This window comes from Protomyctophum parallelum, assembly GCF_964188405.1.
Source record: "Protomyctophum parallelum genome assembly, chromosome: 1".
In the NCBI taxonomy this organism is placed as follows: domain Eukaryota; kingdom Metazoa; phylum Chordata; class Actinopteri; order Myctophiformes; family Myctophidae; genus Protomyctophum; species Protomyctophum parallelum.
The window spans coordinates 44216180-44242729 of NC_139697.1; positions in this window are offsets into that span (position 1 = coordinate 44216180).

Here is a 26550-nt window from a genome sequence, read left to right on the forward strand (position 1 = left end):
TTAATGTAGCCTACCATTTCCATATCATTCTAATGGATTCCATTTCCAGTGGTGGTGACTGGTGAGTAGCTCCCCGTTTCCTCTGAAGTGAAGCTATGTCCAAGACCCCAAGTATCGTCCCCGTTCGGTGTCCAAAAGAACAAACATAGCCTACATATATATCCATGCACCCGCTCATGGCGTGTCTCGAGCTTAGAGCTTAGAGACAGCTCTGTTATTTTAAATCTGACACATATAACGAGGAGCGCCGCTGCCGCACTGAGGGACGGCGGTTATAATACTAATCATTTTGTAAATCAAATAGCCTGCAGTGGACTGTAACATTGCGTGGTCAGATCATACACTACAGAATTATATGGATCGGTTGGTGACTATATGACGTTGATTAGGTCTAATGATTAGGTTATTCATCGCAGCCATGCTGGGTTTAACGAGATGGCTCAGTCTCAGTGCAACTGTTTTTGTCATGTTGCAGTCTATCGTTTGATAATCCGATTGATTTATAAAACATTTAGCATTATGAACTGAAGCAGAAGCTCATTTGGTGCGCCGCAAAACAGAGGCCAGCCAGCGGTACCGTGACCACACCGTTCACTTCTCTCATGCACAGTCATAATCCATTCCAAGCCCCCCGCCTCCACTCACACAAGTGAATCGCCATAGCGCAGCCCTCTTCATAATAAATACATACTTGTAGGCTATATAGCCTACACATTACACAAATAACAGAATTGCTATTTTTATTGTAATAACATGTGTGTGTGTGTGTGTGTGTGTGTGTGTGTGTGTGTGTGTGTGTGTGTGTGTGTGTGTGTGTGTGTGTGTGTGTGTGTGTGTGTGTGTGTGTGTGTGTGTGTGTGTGCGCGAACTTCGAGACGAGTTGGTGACAGTGGTTTGTATTTTGATTTGAAATAAATAATGATGAATAGATGTCTACTGTTCATGCTTGTGTGTGTTTTTTTTAGACAATAGACCACTTAGCAATTGCTTTAACTATGAAAGAAATGAAGACGATGAAGGATATCGATGAAATGTATGTTTCACTATATATAAAATATATACCTTGACTCTCCCTCTGAATGAAATTAAAAATCGGGTCCTAATAATTAACCCTAAAAATCTATAGACCTACCCTTAGGTTTAGCTGGAACACACGCTCAGCATCGCGGGGTTAATGGTAGGCCTACTTGGTAACTATACTTAAAAGGTCTACTTTATCCCATCACAACTATAGTGATTTTGCAGCTATTTTCAATGAACAGTATGGTCTATTGTTGATTAATGTGGTCATTTCAATCTAGGCGCCGTAATGCGCAAAATGGAGTCGACCGGTGGCCACTGATGGCCTATTATTCCTATAAATTCATATCATGCCTGTTGGTGAAATATAAACATCTAAAATGGTTCAGTAATAATTAGCATAAGTTATTATTAACGAAAAACATCTAATACTATTTTAAATTGGTCTAGTAAAGTTAGTAACTAATCAGAAGCAGCAACCATTTTGTTTCAAACAACTGTTTGAAAAAACTGTTTGTTTTTCGTTAATAATAATACATGCTAATTATTATTGAACGGTAAGTATGCTGGTATGTACGCTATGGTACACTATAAGCTTGTATATCTGTTTATTTTAAGAATGCGCCGCTGCATTCTGTCAGAATCTCGTGTGTGTGTGTGTGTGTGTGTGTGTGTGTGTGTGTGTGTGTGTGTGTGTGTGTGTGTGTGTGTGTGTGTGTGTGTGTGTGTGTGTGTGTGTGTGTGTGTGTGTGTGTGTGTGTATGTGCACACATGTGTCACACATGATGTGTGCTATATATTTTATAGCTCTAGAGACGCAGAGACAGAGACATATTTATTTAAAATCATCCTGGCACGTAGGCCTATAGACAACGGCGTCAACTCCGCGCAAGAGCCAAAGCACCCGCTGGCAAAATAATAAGCCAATAATAATAAGTTAATATATATAGGCTACTCTAAGGTGGGCACCTGTCGTTATAAACCTTCTGCACTTGCCTATAAAGCCAATGAACGGAGCTCATTTCTCTCTCTCTCTCTCTCTCTTTCTCTCTCTCTCTCTCTCTCTCTCCATCTGCCGTGCACATGCAAAGAGCGCATGCAGGTATCCAACTATCCAACATTGATAAACTGGTTCGCTTATATCCGTGCAGTATAACATCAAAGTCCAGTAGGCCTATAGTCCATTTATCGACGATCCAGCAGCACAGTAGCATATAAGGCCTATTAATCATCATCAATGAACATGTGTCAGCCGCTGTTGTCAAACTGCCCCCCCCCCCCCCCCCCCCTATCTGTCTATCTGCATGCTACGACAGACAGACAGACAGACAGACAGACCTGTCAATGCGCTATACGGTGGCCAGGGGGGTGTCATGCAGGGGCGTTATCTTCTTATAACGTCAGTTATCCCCGCGGGGTTTTTTCCTTCGTTTGGTACTTTATTTACAGTTTGCTAATGAAGAGTATACTCTGAATATATTCTTTCAAATGAGGTTTGGCCTTATATCAAACATACATGCTCAATTTTTTTATTAATACATTTGCAACTATTTGAATAAAGGTTGTATATCAGTGAAGCCACCACAGCTCATGAAACATAATAGGCTGCATGGCTAACAGGGCTTAGTGCTTCCCTATACCATATCTCTCCTTTCTCTGGCTCTATGACTTATACGCCCATGAAAAATGGAAAATATAAAATTCATTGAGTGTATACCATTTGGAATTATACCAATCGGTTGAGATTTGGCAGATTATAGCCAATGTTAAATATCAACTTTTTGCGCGACGGGCCATTGGGACTGTGGCGGCGGTGTTTTACCTATACTTGTGAGGACCTCTGCTTGGATTCATGGTGAGTGCGCACCGAAAAGTAATTGGAATATATTTTTCTTGCCACATTATAAACAAGTTTACTTTACCTCCTCACTGTCCTCAGTGTTTGGGACGGGATGTAGGCCTGTATCATGTGCTGTCTGCGTGCATATAGCGCTGCGCTCCAGTGAAATTGTCATTGCTTGAGAAAAACGGATAAGGGCTTATTGGTGGGTTTTCCGTAGATATTAAGGACTAGTTAGTCCTTAATATATAACTAGTCCTATATTTCCGTTGTGGAATATATAGAACTCATGAGAGGCATGAAAGGAGTCATGAGAGTCTCATGACTTCTATATATTCCGCAACGGAATATAGGAATCCAACTCGAGGCTGGTGCATTGTAACCTGACGCTGCCAGACCAATACCGCCCTCATCTGGCAGCGTCAGGTTAGGTGCATTGGGCGGCAGGAGCGACCTTGTGGGTGAGTATATAGGCTGTGTTAAATCGAATGTATTGTAATGTATTATATTTACCAAATTTTCGGTGGGAAAAGTAGGTGACAAAGGCTATAGCAATGGCTGACTATTTAGTAACGCCATTGCAGGATCCAGCGACTGCCCAGGAGCGCATGCAGTTCCAAGCTGCGCATATTAAAACCCGTGGTACAGTAGAGCGCTGCATTGGCCTGTTAAAGGGTGAGATGCTTTTGGTCACATGTGTAGTAGCCTAGCTCTTTATTTTCTGACATCATTTATTATTTGTATATTTACGTTTCATGCATTAATTTGTATCAAAGGCAGGTGGATTTGCTTGAGCAGCAATGGGGGCACGCTATATTGTACAAGCCAGTGAAGGCATGCAACATCATATTGTCCTGTGCGGTGTTGCACAATATTGCCGGTCAATGGCGTGCCCCTGGACCTTCAGACCTTCAGCTCCCACCAGATGAGCCGATGCCCATTGACCACCCACCGGAAAACCCCTACCCGAGGGTTATAGACAGAGGAGAGAGGACCTCATAAGGCGGTTCTAAAAAAGTAAGTAAAGTATAGCCTACTACAGTTTGGAATTGGCCCAGATACGTTACACATGTTAAAATGCACTTTTTTCTCACTTCATTCAAAGATGGTTTAAAAACATTGGCATATAACAGCAAAGGCAACGAATTGAAATATGGGCATGCACCTATAAAGCTCGATGTAAAATCAAGGCATATAGCAAAAAAAGACCCTCGTTTAATAAATACTCTTTGCACAATGTTTACTCCCAAAAAATGTTGTATTTATTCTGCAGTTGCCTGCCGACTCTATCCACACTCGCCGTGAGATTGACTATGGATGTTGTATTTATGTCCCTCAGGGCCTGGACAATGTCACGCTGCCCGGCCAGGACCGCGTCGTTGAGCACCGGGCTCGTTCCTGAGCCTGGCGTGGGGGACCGTCCTGCAGGAGCAGAGGGGCGCTGCATGCAGGATCCCGCACCGCTGCTGTGAGCTGGCGCGGCTCACCGCTGCTATAGCCTTCTCTGAAATGACATTGGATTGGCCTATAATAAATAAATATTTCAACCCGTATTTGAATGTGTGAATATTGTACTAATTATATGGTCCAATAATAGGTTTTGGTTACTGGTATATGATATAGGCATGCAGGCTACCTAGTTTAGTTTAAAACATACCTGGCCACCACCAGTCAGCAGCTGAGCCTGGCGGAGCTGGGACGCTTTTTTTCCGTACACATTTTGATATCCGACCACTTCTTCTTGACCTAATGAACGGTATAAATTAGCGCTTTTCCAAAGCTAGGTTATCACATATATATTTATTATTCAAATCTATATTCAAGTACCGTATATTGAAGCATGTCAAACAAACCTCTGCTCTTGTTCTCTCGACTTGGGAGACGCTGTTCACCTGGCTGGTGATGCGAGTCCACACCTTCGTTTTAATTTCATTGCAGACACCACTGTTGGCCCCGGCGAATAAAAGTTTGCGGTTTGATTCCACCTCAGTCCATATTGTAAAATGAAAATGTTACATTGTCTGTCTGTCTGTCTGTCTGTCTGTCTGTCTGTCTGTCTGTCTGTGCACGCGCGCACGGCATTGCGGTGTTGGAACAGCGGAAAAAAAACTGTGCCAAATGTAGAATATATTATATTTCTTAATTATTTAAATTCCAAAAAATGTGTAAAAATATGACTATTGACATACAAATAAAGATGTATGTCAATCATGTAACATGTAAGGATCAAATGACTTATGCCAATATCTGAATCAAATGACTTAGGCCAATATCTGAACATGTCATTTTAACTTAGGCAATTATAAACGTTATTTAGGCCAAATGACTTCTGCAATAAGTGACTTAGGCAAAATGTTTTATTCCTATTATTTTTAATAGACCATGGTTTAGGGTCAGCCACAGAGTCTTTAAAATATAATATCAGAGCACAAAGACATTTGACACTGAATGGGAGTGAATGGTACTGAATGGGACTGAAATTAATTTAATTTAAAAACTATTAATTCAATTCATTTAACAAACTATTAAATCTGCATTCCATGCTTCGGAATATTAGAAAAAATATACAGATATCTATATTATATGTATATATGGCATTATTATTATTATTATTATTATTTATTTATTACGCACGCACACACGCTCACGCACACGTACGTGCTGAGCAACATAACGGGCACACGCGGTCACACATGCGTGTGTGCTGTGAAACACCAATCGTCACGCGCCACGTGTGGCGCGTGACGCTACACATACTAAGCACTGCAGCTCTGCACACCCATGACCGCATCGCATGACGCATGACAAAAAAAACAAACACCAATCGTCACGCGCCACGCTTGCACGCATACTAAGCACTGCAGCTCTGCACACCCATGACCGCATCGCGTGCGACTGACTGAAAAAATATTGACGCGATATTTGAGAAAAACGCATAAACGCATAAAGGCACGCGTTGCTTGATGCGTGCGTTGATTGATGCGTTACGCATGCCCGCGTTGCGCGTTGCGCGTTCCCATTGAAAATGAATGGGGAGATAATTAACACGTTCACACGGAGCAGTGCAGCGCAGCGCAAATCTAACGCGGTCAAGCGACGCGTCTTGTGTTAAGCCTGGCACTAACGGAGCGCCATAGTGTGTGTGTGTGTGCTACAGCTGCGCCCTGTGTGTGTGTGTGCTACAGCTGCGCCCTCTGGTGGCGGGCGGGTGGTGTAACAGCGGGACAGACACACAGACAGACACACACACACACACACACACAGACATTCAGCCCTTGCTGTCATAGTAAGTGGCTCACTGCGTTCGCAATGATACTTTATTGTCAGTTTCCACTGAAATTTGTTTTGCGACCTCTTCAGTCTGACCTTATATGCTGGAACACCATATCTCCTTCCTGAAGGCAGCAACCTATACTCTCCATGCAAAATATGGCTATAGTATTAGAGATATTCCTGGCTAACCTCAGGATGCTGTTATACGTGGATGTATAGAGAGCCTCTGAAGTGGTTGGACAACAATCTTTGAACCAGTGGCGGTGCGTCCACCATGCCCACCCCTTGAATAAAACGTGAATAAGAATGACTGAGAAACGAAATCTACAGCCTGTAATTTATTTAAAATTAGAAATCCAGAAACGTAAATATTATATAATATAAGTAGGCACTAACCAAAGGCAGTGATTAAAAGTTGTATTATGCTGCCACGTTAGTATTATGCCTCCATTAAATGTGAAATGTTGTTTACGTTGTGTAACGTTCCTGATTGGTTACTGAGTGTCACATGTTGGTGCGCGTTCATCTGTAGCCCTTGTCTTTCTGCATTGAAGAGTAATGCATTGCGGTCCACATGTCTTCAATACAAACTATAGGCAGCCACTTGGTCGCGAAAAATGTGCGATCCATGACATGTTATTCACACCACTAAGCAGTTGGGGGCAGCATAAACATTACAGCACAGTGTGACATGGGTTTAACACACAGCCACAACAACATACGCTAGAAAAACGAGGGATGAGACAGATGAATGGAGCCAGGTAAAGTCAAGATAATAATAGTTTAATTCACTTGCATAATGGAACAATAAGAGGAAAAATAAAACTCTGTGAAATCACTGCAGAAAACACCATTTGAGAGAAAAAATAAGAATTAAAGAGCTGGGTCCAGACAAACCTGATGTAATCATCACAAATGTATGTACAAAATAACAAAAAGTAAAAAATAATGGCAGAGTCATGGCTTTGAGGGTTCTTTTATAAGGACTTTTTGTTTATTTTTTTGCTAATGTTAAAGCCACTGTAGCAAAGTCATGTGGCTTTGAGCCACTGCACTTTTTTATGGCACTGGTCGTTCTGTCTCAGGTTTGTTTCTTTAACCCTATATGAACCTTTTGTTACATTTTGATATATTGAATAAACCTTAGACAGGCTCCCTTAGTAGATATATTTAATAAACCTTAGACAGGCTCCCTTAGTAGATATATTTAATAAACCTTAGACAGGCTCCCTTAGTAGATATATTTAATAAACCTTAGACAGGCTCCCTTAGTAGATATATTTAATAAACCTTAGACAGGCTCCCTCAGTAGATATTTAATCTATGATACCTAGTGCATGTTTTCTTGATTTTGTTATAGCGCCCTCCCTAGGACAAATGTCACCGGCCGCCACTGCTTTGAACACATGTTTAGTTGTTGCAGCAGTTGTGACTTTAAGGCTACAGACAAACATCCATGCCAGGTTGTACTACAGTACTGAAGAACACTCATAATAGCAGAAGTGAAAAACAAAAGAAGAATCCGTCTACTATAGCACCGAAGGATCTTAAACGGCGAAGGAAATAGATTCTTTGCTTTGTTTTCTTACACACTGATTCAATCTGATCTTTCCACGACAGGAGATGATCCCTAATTTCCCTATTTCAGTATAGATGACAATAAGTCAAGAGTGTGCGTGTGAGTGTGAGACACGGCCACATTTCTCAATGTTTTGAAGCCTATGCACAGCTCTGAGGCTCTGAAGCGTCACCTGCTTACACAGAACAATGAATTAATGCTCATGTTCCCGCACTGTTAACCTGCTTCCTAGCGTGACGCAACAAGCCACAACTTCAAACCTTTTTCCTATTACGGTAAACAAGCCAGTTCTCTCTCCCCCCGCGTGACTCCCCCATGCTCCCTCTAACCCAATTAAAAGTGTTCATTTGCATAAGAGAGATTGATGAGATAGAGGGTGGAAAACACTTTGCTCGCTGGTAAAATATGAGCTATGTTTGAGACGGAGTGCAAGGATTTGGGATGGGATGTCACAGTGTATTATATTATATTATATATATATATATATATATATATATGGGTATATATATATATAGATGGGATGCCACAGTGTATTAGAATGGTTGAGCTTCATTGGTTTTTTTTGCACCCTGCAAACATTTCTTTCCAATCTGTAATCAAGCCCTCAGCCGCAACAATAATAATAATAATAATAACTAGAAAAAGTCCTTTAATAAAGGACTGCTTGGTCCTTTAATAATAATAATTATTATCTCATTATGGTGACAGTGTTTTAAATCAAGTGGCAGTGTGGAACAGTGGTTCTCAAATGGTTTCACGAAGGACCAACATCTAAAAATATGTTGTGCCAGGGAAAGATTTGTGCTGAAAAATGACATTAGTAAAGATTTTCCAATACTTTCAAGAGTATTATTATGAATTATTTATTTTTCATAGCGTGTCACAGACACACTTTGAGAAGAACCACTGGACTAAGATAAATTATATTGTGGATGTCAGGTGGAAACAGTGTTATATTATTAAACCGTCATTTTTCAAGAAATCGAAAAATCTAAAATCTGTCCCAAAGGTCCAACAACACTATACCAAAACTGAATATACCCGTTCCATATGTCTGCGAAAATAGCATGCCTATTCTGGGGAGGGGGGGGGGAATAGTATAGAGCAGGGGTACTCAACTGGCGGACCGCGGTCCGGTCCACCTCTCTGCGGACCCTAGGCAAAAAAAAATTAAAATATATATATATATTTTTTTGCATCAGGTCAGGCCAGCAAAAATAAATCTCTCCTAAGCTCAGGCCAGGCCAGCCACAGTCAATTTCAATTCAATTCAGGCAGTGTTGCTGCAGCACAACTACATTGTGTGTCTTATGTTAATGGAGGGAAGAAGTTAATAATATAAATAACATCAGATGGTACATTTCTCATGTGAAATTGCTGCAAAGGCCCCCGAAATGTCCCCCAAGGGCCCCCAAAATTATGGCACGCGCGCCGCAGTGTGATTTGGATTTGGAGTTCCACTCCGGGCCTGCACTCTGCACCCCATTATTGGTTGGGTGGAAGGGGATCTGATTTGTATAAGCTTGGCTTGACCATACTAAACGGGCATAGAGCCCCGCTCTCCGATGGATGCCGCGCATGGGACCGGACCTCGGTCTTATTAAAAAAAAGACTAGTTGAGGACCCCTGGTACAGAGGGTATGCGCGTGACATCATTATCATTACTCGGACGTTAAACGACATTAAACTGACTTTGTCACTCACTTTGCCACTCGACTTTGACGATCGGGTGTCTTACCGCCTTCTGCAAAGTCTTCTCGGCTGTTGAGAGTAAAAAGAAGCCAACCGACCCTTGGGGGACCCCGGTCAACTACCTATGTAGGTTTTAAGTGGTTAAAAGCATAAATAGGTGGCTGAACAGGCCAGGGGACATAGTGAAGTGGTGAGGGGTTTTCATTTGCCTGCGGTGAAGACAACGCCTCAATTTACTGCAATCAGGTGCAGTGTACAGCCAGGCCAGGGTACCTACTACCTAGTAGGATATTGTCTCGGTGCATGGAAACCTCATATGTCCAAAACCATTGCCTTGTATCAAATGAAAAAAACAGCACAAGTAGCAGATCTCCAAGCTCCCAAAGCATAGCTTTACGTCACGTTTCAAGCTTGTGGATCTGCTACTTTTGATGCCTTTGTGACACTGTAGTGCAGTGATGAAATGGATGAAAAAACACAACAAGGTAGAATATGGAGATGAGAGGTTTCTGCCTGACAGCGACAATACTGTGTGTGTGTGTGTGTGTGTGCCTTCTACCCCGTAGAGATATTGTTGTCAACAACCCACCTGACGCACGCACAAGTGACACAACCACGCACGCACGCACACGCGCACGCACGCCCGCGCGCACACGCACACGCACACGCACACACACACGCACACACACACACACACACACACACACACACACACACACACACACACACACACACACACACACACACACACACACACACACACACACACTCCTTTCTTCAACTCCAGTAAAGTGCAGGTCAGAGTGCACCTCCGAACACCGTCCAGAGGCCCTCCTCCCACCCTTTACCCCCGCTAAGGGACAGCTCCTTTTCCATTCCCGCCTCCACCTCTATAGCGTGCCACAGGGAAAATGGCCGTTTCCTTTCTCCCTTTGAGGCGTGCCCTCCTCGTCCATTCACGGCGAGATTGAAGCATGCGGCCAAAATAAAATGTTTTTATTACACATCACATTTGGTTTGCCAGGCAAATCACAGGGAATATAAAATAGTAAATAGTTTTTAGTTTTTTTTCTTTGTTATACACAGCGCTGTTTTTTTTATTTGTTTTGTTTTGTTTCATCGCCGTCCTTGTACAAATTGGATACGCTTATTGCAGTGTGTAGCGCAGATAGTGGGCCCGTGGGTGCATAGAGTAATTGGACCGCCATGCCCTATTTACCAAAAAAGAAAGCAAGAGAGAACCTATTCCTTTACCTTTTCTGTCGGGGCAGAAACGTCTTATCTCCATATTTCAACGTTTTATGTTTTCATGTTAAGAGTTCAAAACGCATCGCAAAGCGATGCGTTTTGAGCTTGTAGATCAGATATCCTTGCTATTTGGGTATTTGAATCCTGAAACGTAACCGTTTTGGACTATACAGTACAAGGTTTCCAACCGGACGGCAACAATACGCCGAGAAAACCGCACAACGTTTTGACCACAATAAAAGCCAATGCGATTCGGCGTGTTTGCATATAAACACTGCAGACGCGACGCGGCGCCAGGCGAGGAGGAAGACGTACGCGGCGAGACAATTAATTTGCCGCTCACTTGGCCTCATCAGCCGGCACCATCCTCCGGGTTTGACATGTGTACCCGAGTGAGAGAGCCAAGCGCCGACTCGGACCATTAGTAAGATAATGTAGTCAGTCCGCCATAGCGAGAAAGGAAAAGGAGAGAGAGGGAGAGGGAGACAGAGAGAGACGGATAGCTCCCCCACTTTGCATACCGTCCCCGGGGGGGAAAGAAGTGTAGAAGTGTGGTCATAAATAATGCATCAGCTGCTTAATTTATGGCCAAACTTTAAATATAGCACTGGAGCACACTAAGACAGCACCGTGGTGCCGGGCACATCATGCCACATTATTTGCTTATACTGATGGGCTGTGCTGGGGGATTGGAAGAACATACATGATCTGAGGTGCGCACGAAATGGTGCAGCACTTGGTAAATAGAATAATTACACATCTCACACTCTTTGACACTTGTTTGATAATGCATTATACTTAGATCACGGAATGATCTAAGTATCCATCGTATAGATAGAGGTGTGATGTGTCAGTATCATGGTCAGTGTTATGGTCAGTGTCATGTCAGTATCATGCATGGTCAGTATCATGTCATTATCGTGACAATATGGTCAGTATCATGTCAGTATGGTCAGTATCATGTCAGTGTCATTTCAGTATCATGGTCATTATGAGTTCAGTATCATGTCAGTGTCATGTCAGTATCATGTCAGTATCATGTCAGTATCATTGTCAGTATCATGTCAGTATCATGTCAGTATCATGTCAGTATCATGTCAGTATCATGTCAGTATCATGTCAGTATCAGTTCAGTATCATGTCAGTATCAGTTCAGTATCATGTCAGTATCAGTTCAGTATCATGTCAGTATCATGTCAGTATCAGTTCAGTATCATGTCAGTATCAGTTCAGTATCATGTCAGTATCATGTCAGTATCAGTTCAGTATCATGTCAGTATCAGTTCAGTATCATGTCAGTATCATGTCAGTATCAGTTCAGTATCAGTTCAGTATCAGGTCAGTATCATGTCAGTATCATGCCAGTATCATGTCAGTATCAGTTCAGTATCAGTTCAGTATCATGTCAGTATCAGTTCAGTATCATGTCAGTATCATGTCAGTATCATGTCAGTATCATGTCAGTATCAGTTCAGTATCATGTCAGTATCAGGTCAGCATTAATTAAGACAGTATCATGTCAGTATCAGTTCAGTATCATGCCAGTATCATGTCAGTATCATGTCAGTATCATGTCAGTATCAGTTCAGTATCATGTCAGTATCAGTTCAGTATCATGTCAGTATCATGTCAGTATCATGTCAGTATCATGTCAGTATCAGTTCAGTATCATGACAGTATCATGTCAGTATCATGTCAGTATCATGTCAGTATCAGTTCAGTATCATGTCAGTATCAGTTCAGTATCATGTCAGTATCATGTCAGTATCATGTCAGTATCATGTCAGTATCATGGTCAGTATCATGTCAGTATCATGTCAGTATCATGTCAGTATCATGTCAGTATCAGTTCAGTATCATGTCAGTATCATGTCAGTATCATGTCAGTATCATGTCAGTATCATGTCAGTATCATGGTCAGTATCATGTCAGTATCATGTCAGTATCATGTCAGTATCAGTTCAGTATCATGTCAGTATCAGTTCAGTATCATGTCAGTATCAGTTCAGTATCAGTTCAGTATCATGTCAGTATCAGTTCAGTATCATGTCAGTATCAGTTCAGTATCAGTTCAGTATCATGTCAGTATCATGTCAGTATCAGTTCAGTATCATGTCAGTATCAGTTCAGTATCATGTCAGTATCATGTCAGTATCATGTCAGTATCATGTCAGTATCAGTTCAGTATCAGTTCAGTATCAGTTCAGTATCATGTCAGTATCATGTCAGTATCATGCCAGTATCATGTCAGTATCAGTTCAGTATCAGTTCAGTATCATGTCAGTATCAGTTCAGTATCATGTCAGTATCATGTCAGTATCATGCCAGTATCATGTCAGTATCAGTTCAGTATCAGTTCAGTATCATGTCAGTATCAGTTCAGTATCATGTCAGTATCATGTCAGTATCATGTCAGTATCATGTCAGTATCATGTCAGTATCAGTTCAGTATCATGTCAGTATCAGGTCAGTTTCAAGTCAGCATTAAGACAGTATCATGTCAGTATCAGGTCAGCATTAATTAAGACAGTATCATGTCAGTATCGTGTCAGTATCAGTTCAGTATCATGTCAGTATCATGTCAGTATCATGTCAGTATCAGTTCAGTATCATGTCAGTATCATGTCAGTATCAGTTCAGTATCATGTCAGTATCAGTTCAGTATCATGTCAGTATCAGTTCAGTATCATGTCAGTATCAGTTCAGTATCATGTCAGTATCATGTCAGTATCATGTCAGTATCAGTTCAGTATCAGTTCAGTATCATGCCAGTATCATGTCAGTATCATGTCAGTATCATGTCAGTATCAGTTCAGTATCATGTCAGTATCAGTTCAGTATCATGTCAGTATCATGTCAGTATCATGTCAGTATCATGTCAGTATCAGTTCAGTATCATGTCAGTATCATGTCAGTATCATGTCAGTATCAGTTCAGTATCATGTCAGTATCAGTTCAGTATCATGTCAGTATCATGTCAGTATCATGTCAGTATCATGTCAGTATCATGGTCAGTATCATGTCAGTATAATGTCAGTATCATGTCAGTATCATGTCAGTATCATGTCAGTATCATGTCAGTATCAGTTCAGTATCATGTCAGTATCATGTCAGTATCATGTCAGTATCATGTCAGTATCATGGTCAGTATCATGTCAGTATCATGTCAGTATCATGTCAGTATCAGTTCAGTATCATGTCAGTATCAGTTCAGTATCATGTCAGTATCAGTTCAGTATCATGTCAGTATCATGTCAGTATCAGTTCAGTATCATGTCAGTATCATGTCAGTATCATGTCAGTATCAGTTCAGTATCATGTCAGTATCAGTTCAGTATCATGTCAGTATCAGTTCAGTATCATGTCAGTATCATGTCAGTATCAGTTCAGTATCATGTCAGTATCAGTTCAGTATCATGTCAGTATCAGTTCAGTATCATGTCAGTATCATGTCAGTATCAGTTCAGTATCAGTTCAGTATCAGTTCAGTATCATGTCAGTATCAGTTCAGTATCATGTCAGTATCAGTTCAGTATCATGTCAGTATCAGTTCAGTATCATGTCAGTATCAGTTCAGTATCATGTCAGTATCAGTTCAGTATCATTTCAGTATCATGTCAGTATCATGTCAGTATCAGTTCAGTATCATGTCAGTATCAGTTCAGTATCATGTCAGTATCAGGTCAGTTTCAAGTCAGCATTAAGACAGTATCATGTCAGTATCAGTTCAGTATCATCTCAGTATCAGTTCAGTATCATGTCAGTATCATGTCAGTATCAGTTCAGTATCATGTCAGTATCAGTTCAGTATCATGTCAGTATCAGTTCAGTATCATGTCAGTATCAGTTCAGTATCAGTTCAGTATCATGTCAGTATCAGTTCAGTATCAGTTCAGTATCAGTTCAGTATCAGTTCAGTATCATGTCAGTATCAGTTCAGTATCATGTCAGTATCAGTTCAGTATCATGTCAGTATCATGTCAGTATCAGTTCAGTATCATGTCAGTATCAGTTCAGTATCATGTCAGTATCAGTTCAGTATCATTTCAGTATCATGTCAGTATCAGTTCAGTATCATGTCAGTATCATGCCAGTATCATGTCAGTATCAGTTCAGTATCATGTCAGTATCAGTTCAGTATCATTTCAGTATCATGTCAGTATCATGTCAGTATCAGTTCAGTATCATGTCAGTATCAGTTCAGTATCATGTCAGTATCAGGTCAGTTTCAAGTCAGCATTAAGACAGTATCATGTCAGTATCAGTTCAGTATCATGTCAGTATCATGTCAGTATCATGTCAGTATCATGTCAGTATCAGTTCAGTATCATGACAGTATCATGTCAGTATCATGTCAGTATCATGTCAGTATCAGTTCAGTATCATGTCAGTATCAGTTCAGTATCATGTCAGTATCATGTCAGTATCATGTCAGTATCATGTCAGTATCATGGTCAGTATCATGTCAGTATCATGTCAGTATCATGTCAGTATCATGTCAGTATCATGTCAGTATCAGTTCAGTATCATGTCAGTATCATGTCAGTATCATGTCAGTATCATGTCAGTATCATGGTCAGTATCATGTCAGTATCATGTCAGTATCAGTTCAGTATCATGTCAGTATCAGTTCAGTATCATGTCAGTATCAGTTCAGTATCATGTCAGTATCAGTTCAGTATCATGTCAGTATCAGTTCAGTATCAGTTCAGTATCATGTCAGTATCATGTCAGTATCAGTTCAGTATCATGTCAGTATCAGTTCAGTATCATGTCAGTATCATGTCAGTATCATGTCAGTATCATGTCAGTATCATGTCAGTATCAGTTCAGTATCAGTTCAGTATCAGTTCAGTATCATGTCAGTATCATGTCAGTATCATGCCAGTATCATATCAGTATCAGTTCAGTATCAGTTCAGTATCATGTCAGTATCAGTTCAGTATCATGTCAGTATCATGTCAGTATCATGTCAGTATCATGCCAGTATCATGTCAGTATCAGTTCAGTATCAGTTCAGTATCATGTCAGTATCAGTTCAGTATCATGTCAGTATCATGTCAGTATCATGTCAGTATCATGTCAGTATCAGTTCAGTATCATGTCAGTATCAGTTCAGTATCATGTCAGTATCATGTCAGTATCAGTTCAGTATCATGTCAGTATCAGTTCAGTATCATGTCAGTATCAGTTCAGTATCATTTCAGTATCATGTCAGTATCAGTTCAGTATCATGTCAGTATCATGCCAGTATCATGTCAGTATCAGTTCAGTATCATGTCAGTATCAGTTCAGTATCATTTCAGTATCATGTCAGTATCATGTCAGTATCAGTTCAGTATCATGTCAGTATCAGTTCAGTATCATGTCAGTATCAGGTCAGTTTCAAGTCAGCATTAAGACAGTATCATGTCAGTATCAGTTCAGTATCATGTCAGTATCAGGTCAGTTTCAAGTCAGCATTAAGACAGTATCATGTCAGTATCAGTTCAGTATCATGTCAGTATCAGGTCAGTTTCAAGTCAGCATTAAGACAGTATCATGTCAGTATCAGTTCAGTATCATGTCAGTATCAGTTCAGTATCATGTCAGTATCATGCCAGTTTCAAGTCAGCATTAAGACAGTATCATGTCAGTATCGGGTCAGCATTAATTAAGACAGTATCATGTCAGTATCATGTCAGTTTCTTGGTCATTTTGTTGATTCTGAGGAAGGCTTAAAGTCTCAAAACATCAATTAAAAATATTGCCATATGGAGCCCTATATAGTCTGCAACTCCCCCCCCCCCCCCCCCTCCTTTTTAACCCATTCTGAACGGGCACCCAATTTGGTGTTGGCATCATGTTATGCTTTAGCTATTTAAAAATAGCAGATCTACAAGCTCATATCGCGCCACCGAGTGGCGCGATACGAGCTTGTAGGTCTGCTATTTTTGAAAAATCGAAGAGCGACTGACATTTTTAGAATCTGATCTCAGGTCAGAATGGGTTCATCAGACCAGTGTGTGTCCGGCGGAAACCTCGTGTGAATCTGATCTCAGGTCAGAATGGGTTAAGACGGTCAGGTAACCAACCTCTTGGTGTGTTCCTGCTCCAGTATCATGTCTCTCTATCTCTGGACATTATGCCAATACATGCAGGACTAGTTGGACGAACAGCAAACACAGCACTGGGCTGTGGACTTCAACGTGCTGTTTGTACTTGGTTGCCATCCGTCTTCATGACTAAAATGAACGTCAACTCTCTCTCTCTCTCTCTCTTTAGTGTGTGTTTGTGTGTGTGTGGGTGTCCGTGTAGTGTGCGTCCGTGCGTGTGAGACATCCATTCGTGCGTGTTGCATGCAGTAGAGTAGACTATGGTAAATTCTTCTGAGAGTAAATATGACACTCGTGTGAAGTGAGGTGGCGATCTTATCATCATAATCATCACATTCTGTGCTCAGCCAATCAAATCATCTCAAGCGGTACACACAGACGCACAAAGCTGGGCATGGGAGGCGCCAGCGCCCCTCAACAATGGACACTTACAGCAGTTTTTCTCAAACCATGTCATGTCAAGGACCCCCAATTTCATATTTATAATTTGACCACAGAGCAGTGTGGTACAAAGTGACATGCTGTGAGCTTGTAGATCTGCAATAGCCAGCGTATACATGGATATAAACGTGGTTAAATTGATTTTGACCCCTGGACCCCACTTTGAGAACCAATGCCTTACAGGTCCTGTAAGATACAAAAAGTGAACTGATGTAAGCCACTCCGTGCGTCCTCAGTTGCCCATGCAGGCAAAGCAGTTCCTCCAACACCACCAACTGGGACCTTGTGCCCGAATGCGCTGCAACGTGCTGGACCTTATGTGTTTTGCACTTCATTCAATTAAAACGATGGATGGCGTCCAAATTGCAATTGAATTCGGAGTCAGAAAAGACCTCGGCAGAAATATGCTCTTTCCTTTATTTTCTCTGTCATCTTCCATCGTGTCAGACATTTTCCCCGCCCAGAATCTTCTTCTGTTTTGGCGTCAGTGACAAAACAAACTATTCATATCGGTCTTTACTCATATTTGTATTTGTAAGCAAAAGTGTCAAGACCCTGTTACAGTCCGGTATTAAAAATGTACTTGAGTAAAAGTACAAAGGTTTTGGCATAAAAATGTACTTAAAAGTACCAAAAGTTAACACTCATTATGCAGAATGCTCCATTTCATGCGTATTTAAAATTGATGCTCTACTTGATCACACTACAGCGTCACACAATAGTAGATTTCAAAAAGACGTGAAATGTTTTTAGCGTGTTGATCTGCTATGTTTGCTACATTTGAATTTGAATCCTGAGAATTAACAGTTTGGGACATGAGGTTTCCACCCAAAAGTTTTGTGAATACTTATGTGCTACAAGTAAGACGCGCAAACGCGGGAAGCGAACGCAGCTCGTAAATTGCAATAACAACAATTAGAATAAATTACGTACTTTTTTTTTCTTTTTAGTTAGTGATTTTTGTAAGTTTTCTACTGTGAGTGTGTGTGGTTGTTTGTGTGTGTGTGTGTGTGTGTGTGTGTGTGTGTGTGTGTGTGTGCTACAGCTGCGCCCTCTGGTGGCGGGCGGGTGGTGTCACAGCGGGACAGACACACAGACAGACAGACATGATCTGCAGTGTCTCATAGTTAGTGCTTAGTGCATTCGCAACAAATTGTATTTGGAGACCTGCTTGGCCACAGTGACAGTGAATGGAGTCTTACACTGGGGTCCTCACATAGAAGCAGCAACAGATAAGATAATGGATAGATAATACACTCTTTACTACTTTTTGTAGAGCAGTAAAACTGTCAGCGGACACAAGCTCGCAATAGAATCATTTCCTTTTTTCTTTTAAAGCCATGCAGTGGAGAAACAAGAAAAAGCCACACACTCTAAACCCAAACCGATCCCACATAATGTGCTCGCGGTCTCGCTGTGATGATGCAACACAGCGAGACTCTTCAAGTCTCTCTCTATACATTCAGTTCAGTTTTTAAGGCAAAACATTCTTGGCGCTGTCCTTGTCCTTTTTTTGCTTAACCCATTCTGACCGGGCACCCATTTTGGTGTCGGCATCATGTCGTGCTTTAGCTATTGAAAAACAGCAGATCTACAAGCTCATATCGCGCCACCGAGTGGCGCGATACGAGCTTGTAGGTCTGCTATTTTTTTTAAATCGAAGAACGACTGACATTTTTTTAATTTGATCTCAGGTCAGAATGGGTTAATAATGAAACTGTCAGGATGTAATAGACATTTTTTTAATCTGATCTCAGGTCAGAATGGGTTAATACCGCTTAGATGACACTGTTCTGTTTTGAGCCACAGAGACGTTTCGGAGGCGCCTCGTCTCAGTCTTTTCCACAACCTTCTTGTTTGTGCCAAGACGTGTCCGTGAGAACCGGACTCATGCAAGTCCCATTTCAAAATGCTCGTTTCAAAAAGGAGTTCAGAGGAGCGACTCAGTCGTCCAAAAGACTCTTACTTGACTTGTTAATTTATCTCTGTCTCAGATTTTCTGTGTTTGAGGTTGAATTGTTTCCGCCATAGGCCATTATGGGGAAAGGCCATTGTTGTGTTGTTGAACACAGTAGGCCAAAGGATCTTTTAAATTGCCCTCATGAGGGCACTATAACAGCCCCACTGTAGGACGTACCAGCAACATCTCTCTTTCTTTGGATTCCTTTGATAAAGACGCAACTCTCCATTTAGGCCCCGGCCATTTGTGCCACACTCGTTTTTGCTATTTTGTGTCTTCTTCAAAACACACTTTGCTACTCCTACTGGGACCTACAGTAGCAAATAATTACATTTTTGGAGTAGGAAAAAAAGAAGTGTTGCACACTCTGGCTCTATACCTCCATCAGTGATTCCCAACCAATGACGTTAGTCCAAATGACTGCCATCTGGAAGATGTCAACAGAACGTCAACACGTTGTTGAACATGATTATTATTGACCCTGATGTCCCTATTTTGGGGATGACATTATAGGCAGAAATCGTAATAATTGCCTTGTGGGTGGGTGGATGGTGGGCGTCACAAACATAGCATGGCCATATGGAGACTGTCAGGGTATGAGTGTTGACTAGGACTCATACATAACAGGACGAGTAGGTAAGGTCAAATCCAAACGGTTTAGCATCTCACCGAGCTTTCCCAAACAGGGCTGCCAATTGAAACAGTACAGAAGACACAACTTTGTCACTACTGTCACTGAGATTAAAATAGGGGAGCTTAAATAGACAGCACTAACAAGACACAGGTGAATCGACTGACAATCAGCACAGGGATAGGCTGGGGAAAACAGGACAGGTAATAACAAGGGTAGACAGGAAGCACAAGAACACTAACTACAAAATAAGATACGCAAGTAACACCTGGGGAATGATCAATTCCAGGCGTGATCAATGCTCTTTGGCCACTCAGAATAGCCAAATGGCATTGATCACGCCTCCAGGTCTTTAGTTTACTCAAGTTAGGGAATAAGACCTGGTACTTAAGACACGCAAAATACAGCCCATAGTGTCTAGACTCAGAACATACTAAACACAGTGTTACAAAACTAGTGTAAATCAGGCAAACAAAACCTACAGAGACCTAAACCGAACAGGGAAGTCCAAGTTGACAAATGGTGACATGTTGAAAGTGTAAAGACTTTTGCGTAATACTGACGTACAATGAAGTAGTGAGTTTTACCCAAAAAGTTGAAATATGGACGTACGTGGTTTCTGCTGGACAGCGCTGGTAAACTGGTTGAATGAGATCTTGGGCGTGTTTCAATGAATTTAATGAGTGCCTTCTTGTTATTCCCATTGTCTCAGCCAATTCCAACAAGCCAAGTAAACATAATACCACGCACGCTGCCTCACCACCAACACTAAAGTCAGCGTGCAGTTGCGGGAAGTAATTACGTACAGTACATTTACTCAAGTAACTACTGTATACTTTGGCAATTGAAAAAAAAAAAAAAAACCCAAATCAATATGTAAATATATAATACAAGATTGGTATTTATTTACAGTAGCCTACATACTCCTTCCCACCAACAAGGTCTTTCTGCCAATTCGGCCACACCTGAATCCCTTAATCCCTTTATGTCGCCGTTAATATTTCATAGAGATGTTTCAATATTTACTTACACTTTACACACTCTCTCTCTCTCTCCCCCAGCGTAGATAAGCGACTCCAACTCCCTTGTATCATACATTTTAATGTGCTCAGTGATCAGGACGTCTCGCCATGCAGCGTGTGTGTGTGTGTGTGTGTGTGTGTGTGTGTGTGTGTGTGTATTTCTTTTTTCTCTCTCTACCTCAGCCTCTGTACTTACACGCCTGTTCATAAATAATGCATATAGCTGATGTCTTTGCCAGGGAGCGCTCCGCTCCCTCCAGATAGACCCGGTGTATACACTGTCTACCACGCCTATCTGCTGTGTTGTTGAAGATCGTCGCTGTCGGGCCGCGCGGAAACCTTGTATCTCCATGTTTAAACTTTTAAATGAATGCCCTACTACTCTGTGCCCTATAGGGAGTGTTGGACGGGAGGAATATGACGAAGTCCTCTTGGTGGGCGCTCCTCACTGGCAGGTGAGTCAGTGGGATGCGAGCGCAAGTGACAATACAGAAGTTTGTGCGTGGGGAGGGATTCTAGTAATTGGCATATAAATTGGGAAGATAAAGGGGTTAAGAAGCAAAACGAAAGCAAAACAAACGCCCTACTTCGAGTGTCACACAAAAGTAGAGAAAATAGCAGCTCCACAAGCCCAGAACATGCTTTGCAACGCATTGACAAATAAATAAATAATTTTAAAGTGGAACTGAAAGTCTTGACATGATTGAATTATTGAACAATAGTCCTCCAACGTGTCAAAAACTCCAATACAATGGTGACTCCGTCTAAAGTGGTGCTTAGGTGTGCAACAATTTAAAAGAGAAAAAAAGGAATTAATGAATCATGAAATTCTATTAGCATCTAATTAAAACGGCTACGTGATGTTACAAGACAATTGCCTCATTGCTGTGACTGTCACATCAAGGTGCAGTAGTACTTAATTAAAGCAGTTGTGGCCATTTAGAAACTTTACCTTGTTTTCTCCCTTTTTGGCAAACTGCAACACTGGATTAAGTTAGCCGGGAGCGAGACAATGGGCTCCAGGCATAGCCAGGGGAGAATATAACCAGATTTAGGGGACAGTATATATGGCTGGCCAATTTACGGAAAATACAATATTGTTGCTGTCGGGCAGATCTAAACCTCTCCATATTTTAATTGTTTGTGTTTTTCAGCGTTGCAGGTGCTCCAGTGCACAGCTCCATTTGAGCACGGAACTGTCCTTTTAAGCACGGAAATGTCCTTTTAAGCACGGAATGTCCGTTTTTACTTGAACATACATACTACAGCTTCACAAAAAGTTAAAACCTAACAATATGAACCAATGCTTAGAACCAATAATGAGTTAATCTTGCCCATGTAGGTTAATATTTTATTTAATGGGCATCCGCAGCCAAATACATATCATGTAGGCTATGACGTGAAAAGGTTTCAGAACCACGTACACATAGCATCGTTTTATCAAGATCTTCAATATTTCACCAACTCCCTTCGTAGTGTACAGCTTGTCTGTGCGGACATTTCAGGTATAGATAAAACGTAATGCTGTATGCAGCATGTTAATCCTTTACCAGACCAATGGTTCCAACTGAATGACCCAAGGGATATTCATCCATGATAGCAGATCCACAAGCTCACAACGTGTCGCAATGAGACATGTTGTGAGCTTGTATATCTGCAATTTTCACAACTTATTAGTGGAAGAGTAACTATATGGAATTGCTTTGATTTTATTAACTTGTTTAGAAAAATGTTAGATTTCCTTCTTTCCTTTTTGTAAGAAAAATGATCCACTATGTGATGTTCTTTCTTAACCCATTCTGACCGGGCACCCATTTTGGTGTTGGCATCATGTTATGCTTTAGCTATTGAAAAATAGCAGATCTACAAGCTCATATCGCGCCACCGAGTGGCGCGATACGAGCTTGTAGGTCTGCTATTTTTTGAAAAATCGAAGAACGACTGACATTTTTAGAATCTGATCCCAGGTCAGAATGGGTTAATTATCAGACCAGTGTGTGTCCAGTGGAAAACTCGTATGAATCTGATCTCAGGTCAGAATGGGTCCCTCAGGGCTCTGTACTAGTATCATTTTCTGTTTTCTGTTGTTGTGGCGAAATAATGATATAAAAGGTTGGGAACACACTGGATTAAACCATAATGGTGTGAGGAACTTGAGTGACTCCTATTCAGGGGCTAAATTATGTCTAAAAACGTATTCTTTCATTTGTTTGCAGGTTTGCGTACTCTGAAATAATGGGTTTTTAATGTGGGTTTCATTTGGGTTTTTAATATGCAAAGAGCATAATATCTGCTCCTCTGGAATTAATGAATAGCTGTCTGCGTCAAATAAGAACCACTTTGGATCTGTGCGGTTATTAAATCCATTAAAAGATCGGAAAATGGCAAATGACAGCCCTATTGTTAAGAAGTCGTCTTTTGTAATGACCCCTCAGTGCCTAGAAATGGTCACTTCACCTCTGAGTTTAACAGGAGAACTGGCATGAACTGAAATGCTTGAAAAGAATGGAATGATTTAATTGGAGGTCTGAAAGGGAGAGTGACTTTGAATACATAGTTCAGTCATCTGAAATGTTTTCGTTATATTGTGGGGATCTGTATGCGCACCAAGGTTTTAAAACGACTCAAGGGTACCAATGTGGTCAATTGTAATGTAGTTTGCAGGTCATTCCATGTATTAGGGCCACAGAAGCTAAAAGCAGATCTACCAAGTTCAGAGTTAACTTTTGGTACCTTGAATTTGGGGAAACGACCTGATCTGGTGTGGTAGGGTTCAGGTATATATTCATTCTCCACTCGGAAATTCATATCGCCATCCATCACAGACCAAGAAGAGAAACCAGGTTTCCATTATATGGCACGAAAACTACAGTATCGGCAAAAAAAACTGTGTTAAATCGGCTCCCGAAGACAGAGGTTGGCAAACCGTTCCATGCCAAGGATCCTCAAATAGCCATAGCCTCTGACTGTGGTTGGATCAGTGTAACCAAAGAACGCAGTATTATTTATTTCCTGTGTCTGTATTCAGTATTTTAGCTGTGACGTGAGCGCCCCCTCCTGAGATACTTCCGGGTCCTACTTTTGTGTCGCTTTTGTGTCCCCATGGAGTTATACTGTGACGCTCCGTCGGACTAAATCTGAGACGAAAACAACCACGAAAGTCTCATTTTACCGCTTTCCTCGCAACAACAAAGCTGCGCTGCTCTCCAAAATCTGGCTGTGACAGGCCGTCTGCCCCACATGGAATACTATCGCCATTTTATTTGATTGTGTCAACTAAATCCTCATTAATGCAAACTAGATTCAACATACTCAAGCCTGCACACATTGTAAATATCCCCCGAAATATTTTACCGATCAAATGGACTGTTGCCACCTTCAATAATAATGATAATAATAGTCTTTATTGTCTCCACATCATATATTTTTGTTGTCATGGACACTTGTACAAAACATTAATAATTCTACTCAAGTTGGAAGCATTAAGACCCATTTTAACCCTCTATGGCTTCCTTTCTGAAAAATAACGTCAATTTAAAAAGATTCACGCGTTTAGATATTCTATTTACAATGGGATGCGGACGGGAGCTGGTGCCACTTGGACCCGGACGTAACGTAGCACTACAAAATGACGTCGGACTTAAATACTGTATAGGCTATCACAATGAACATTCCCTGACATGCTGGCAACATAAACACATTAATTTGACACATTACAAACGGTGTTGTGTGACATTATTACTGTGCACTGCACTAAAAAAAGAAGCTGCACTGTATTTCTATAACAGTGAAATAGTACCGGTACGTAGTCCCCATTAGCCTAACCAAAGTTCAAACAAATCAATCCAGGACCTGGCGGCCGTGGCGGGATAGTTGGGAGGAGTTGGGGAGACATTAATATTTCATTTCTTTCCCCCTCTGTTATAAATTTAATCACATTTCGTATGCTGATTTGAATTGGCCACGCTCCTCCACTCAGAGCTGCATGCCTCTAATCCCAATCTAATTAGTAATTACACGGCTGCAGCTTGATTGGACCGATCCTTCCAGCCAAGGCCAATTTCACTGCCTCTGATATCATACACCTTTCAACTTCAATGTCTCCCAGGTTTTGAGGACTGTGTGTGTGACTGTGTGTGTGTGTGTGTGTGTGTGCGTGTGTGTGTGTGTGTGTGTGTGTGTGTGTGTGTGTGTGTGTGTGTGTGTGTGTGTGTGTGTGTGTGTGTGTGTGTGTGTGTGTGTGTGTGTGTGTGTGTGTGTGTGTGTGTGTGTGCGTACGCATACTTGTATTACTATGTTTGTGAAGGCCACAAGTGTAGTAGGCTTTGAGAAATAGACTGTAACAGAATTGTGAATAATATTTTGTCCAAAGCTTATATGTGACTTACAATATTTCATCTCTGTCGGGTGGGTGTAAACCTCATATGTCCAGAACTGTTTTCGCTTTTTCAGTCACTTCGCGCCACGTTTCCAGCTCGACGATCTGCTACTTTTGTGTGACGCTGTAGTATGATCAAGTAAAGGCCTATTCATAGTCTGGATTTTCGGTGGTGAGGTGACCACCGCTCCGGTGGTGAGCTGACCACCGGAGCTGAAATAACGTTGAGCGGTGGTGAGTAAAAACAGAGAGAAGGGTTGGAGCGGTGGCGGTGGTTTGCTCTTCACCGCGGCTCGTGACGTCATGTTGTAGTTCGGTGGTCACCTAACCACCGAAAATCCAGACTATGTATGAGCCTTAAGGCTCTGCAAATCTTCCACCCCTATCAAACAAAGATCTGGTGGCCCCCCTGTAGTAACTCTGAGCACCCTCTAGCGGTCCCAGAATCCCTGTTGAAGACCCACAGAATAGAAGATATTCTTCTGCCGTTAGAATACTGTATAGGCTGCATTCAAGTATCTTAAAAGCATTGCTATTAAGAAACATTAACTGAGTGTGCATGATATATCTGTGATGATAGACCGATGGAGAACACATTCTAATGAAGATATTAAGCATAATTATAAAAACGTGTTTATCACTTTTCATTTGTAATGGCAGTGAACAGCAGCTGCCAGGCCTTTTAAGTAAAACCAGTTGACGAGAACATATTACTCCTGTTTTAGAGTCCCTACTGGTTGATTGTCTATTTTTACGATTGATTTGAAGATTTTACTAATTACTTTTAAAGCTGCACTATGTAACTTTTCTCTTCTACCAAAGATTTGAACCCTGGCTGACATTTTGAATAGAGCCTGCCTGCTTGCTCATTGAATCTAGACCATCAAGATCCTGCGTCTAGCCTGACTATTATTCTCCCCCCTGTGGCAGATTAATCTGGTTTCCAGGCTAGTCTAGCTAGTGATACTGATACATGACCTGAATTGACTACTAGAAATCACAAAATCATTAATAACACACCTGTACAAAGTGCACAGTTTGAGTTTTGATTGGAGATCCTTCCAAGCCCATGGCCCAATAAAGTAAAACAGGCTTCGGTGGAGTGTCCGGTCGCTTTGGCGCGACACCTTCGGCTCGTCTGAAGCACTGAGTTAATCATCGGGACTGACCGGGTGTCAGCCAATAGGAAAGGAAGCACTGTGGTTGACGCCTTGGTATAGGCATTTATTGTTTTCTTTCAGCGAGCCAACCACGTAGATTTGCCAACTACCTGACATCCAATTAAGAGACACCCGGGCCAAACCTCCCTTATTTCCAAGAAAAATACAGGATGCCCAGAAAAAATATAAAGAGCCACAGTGCAGTTTTTGT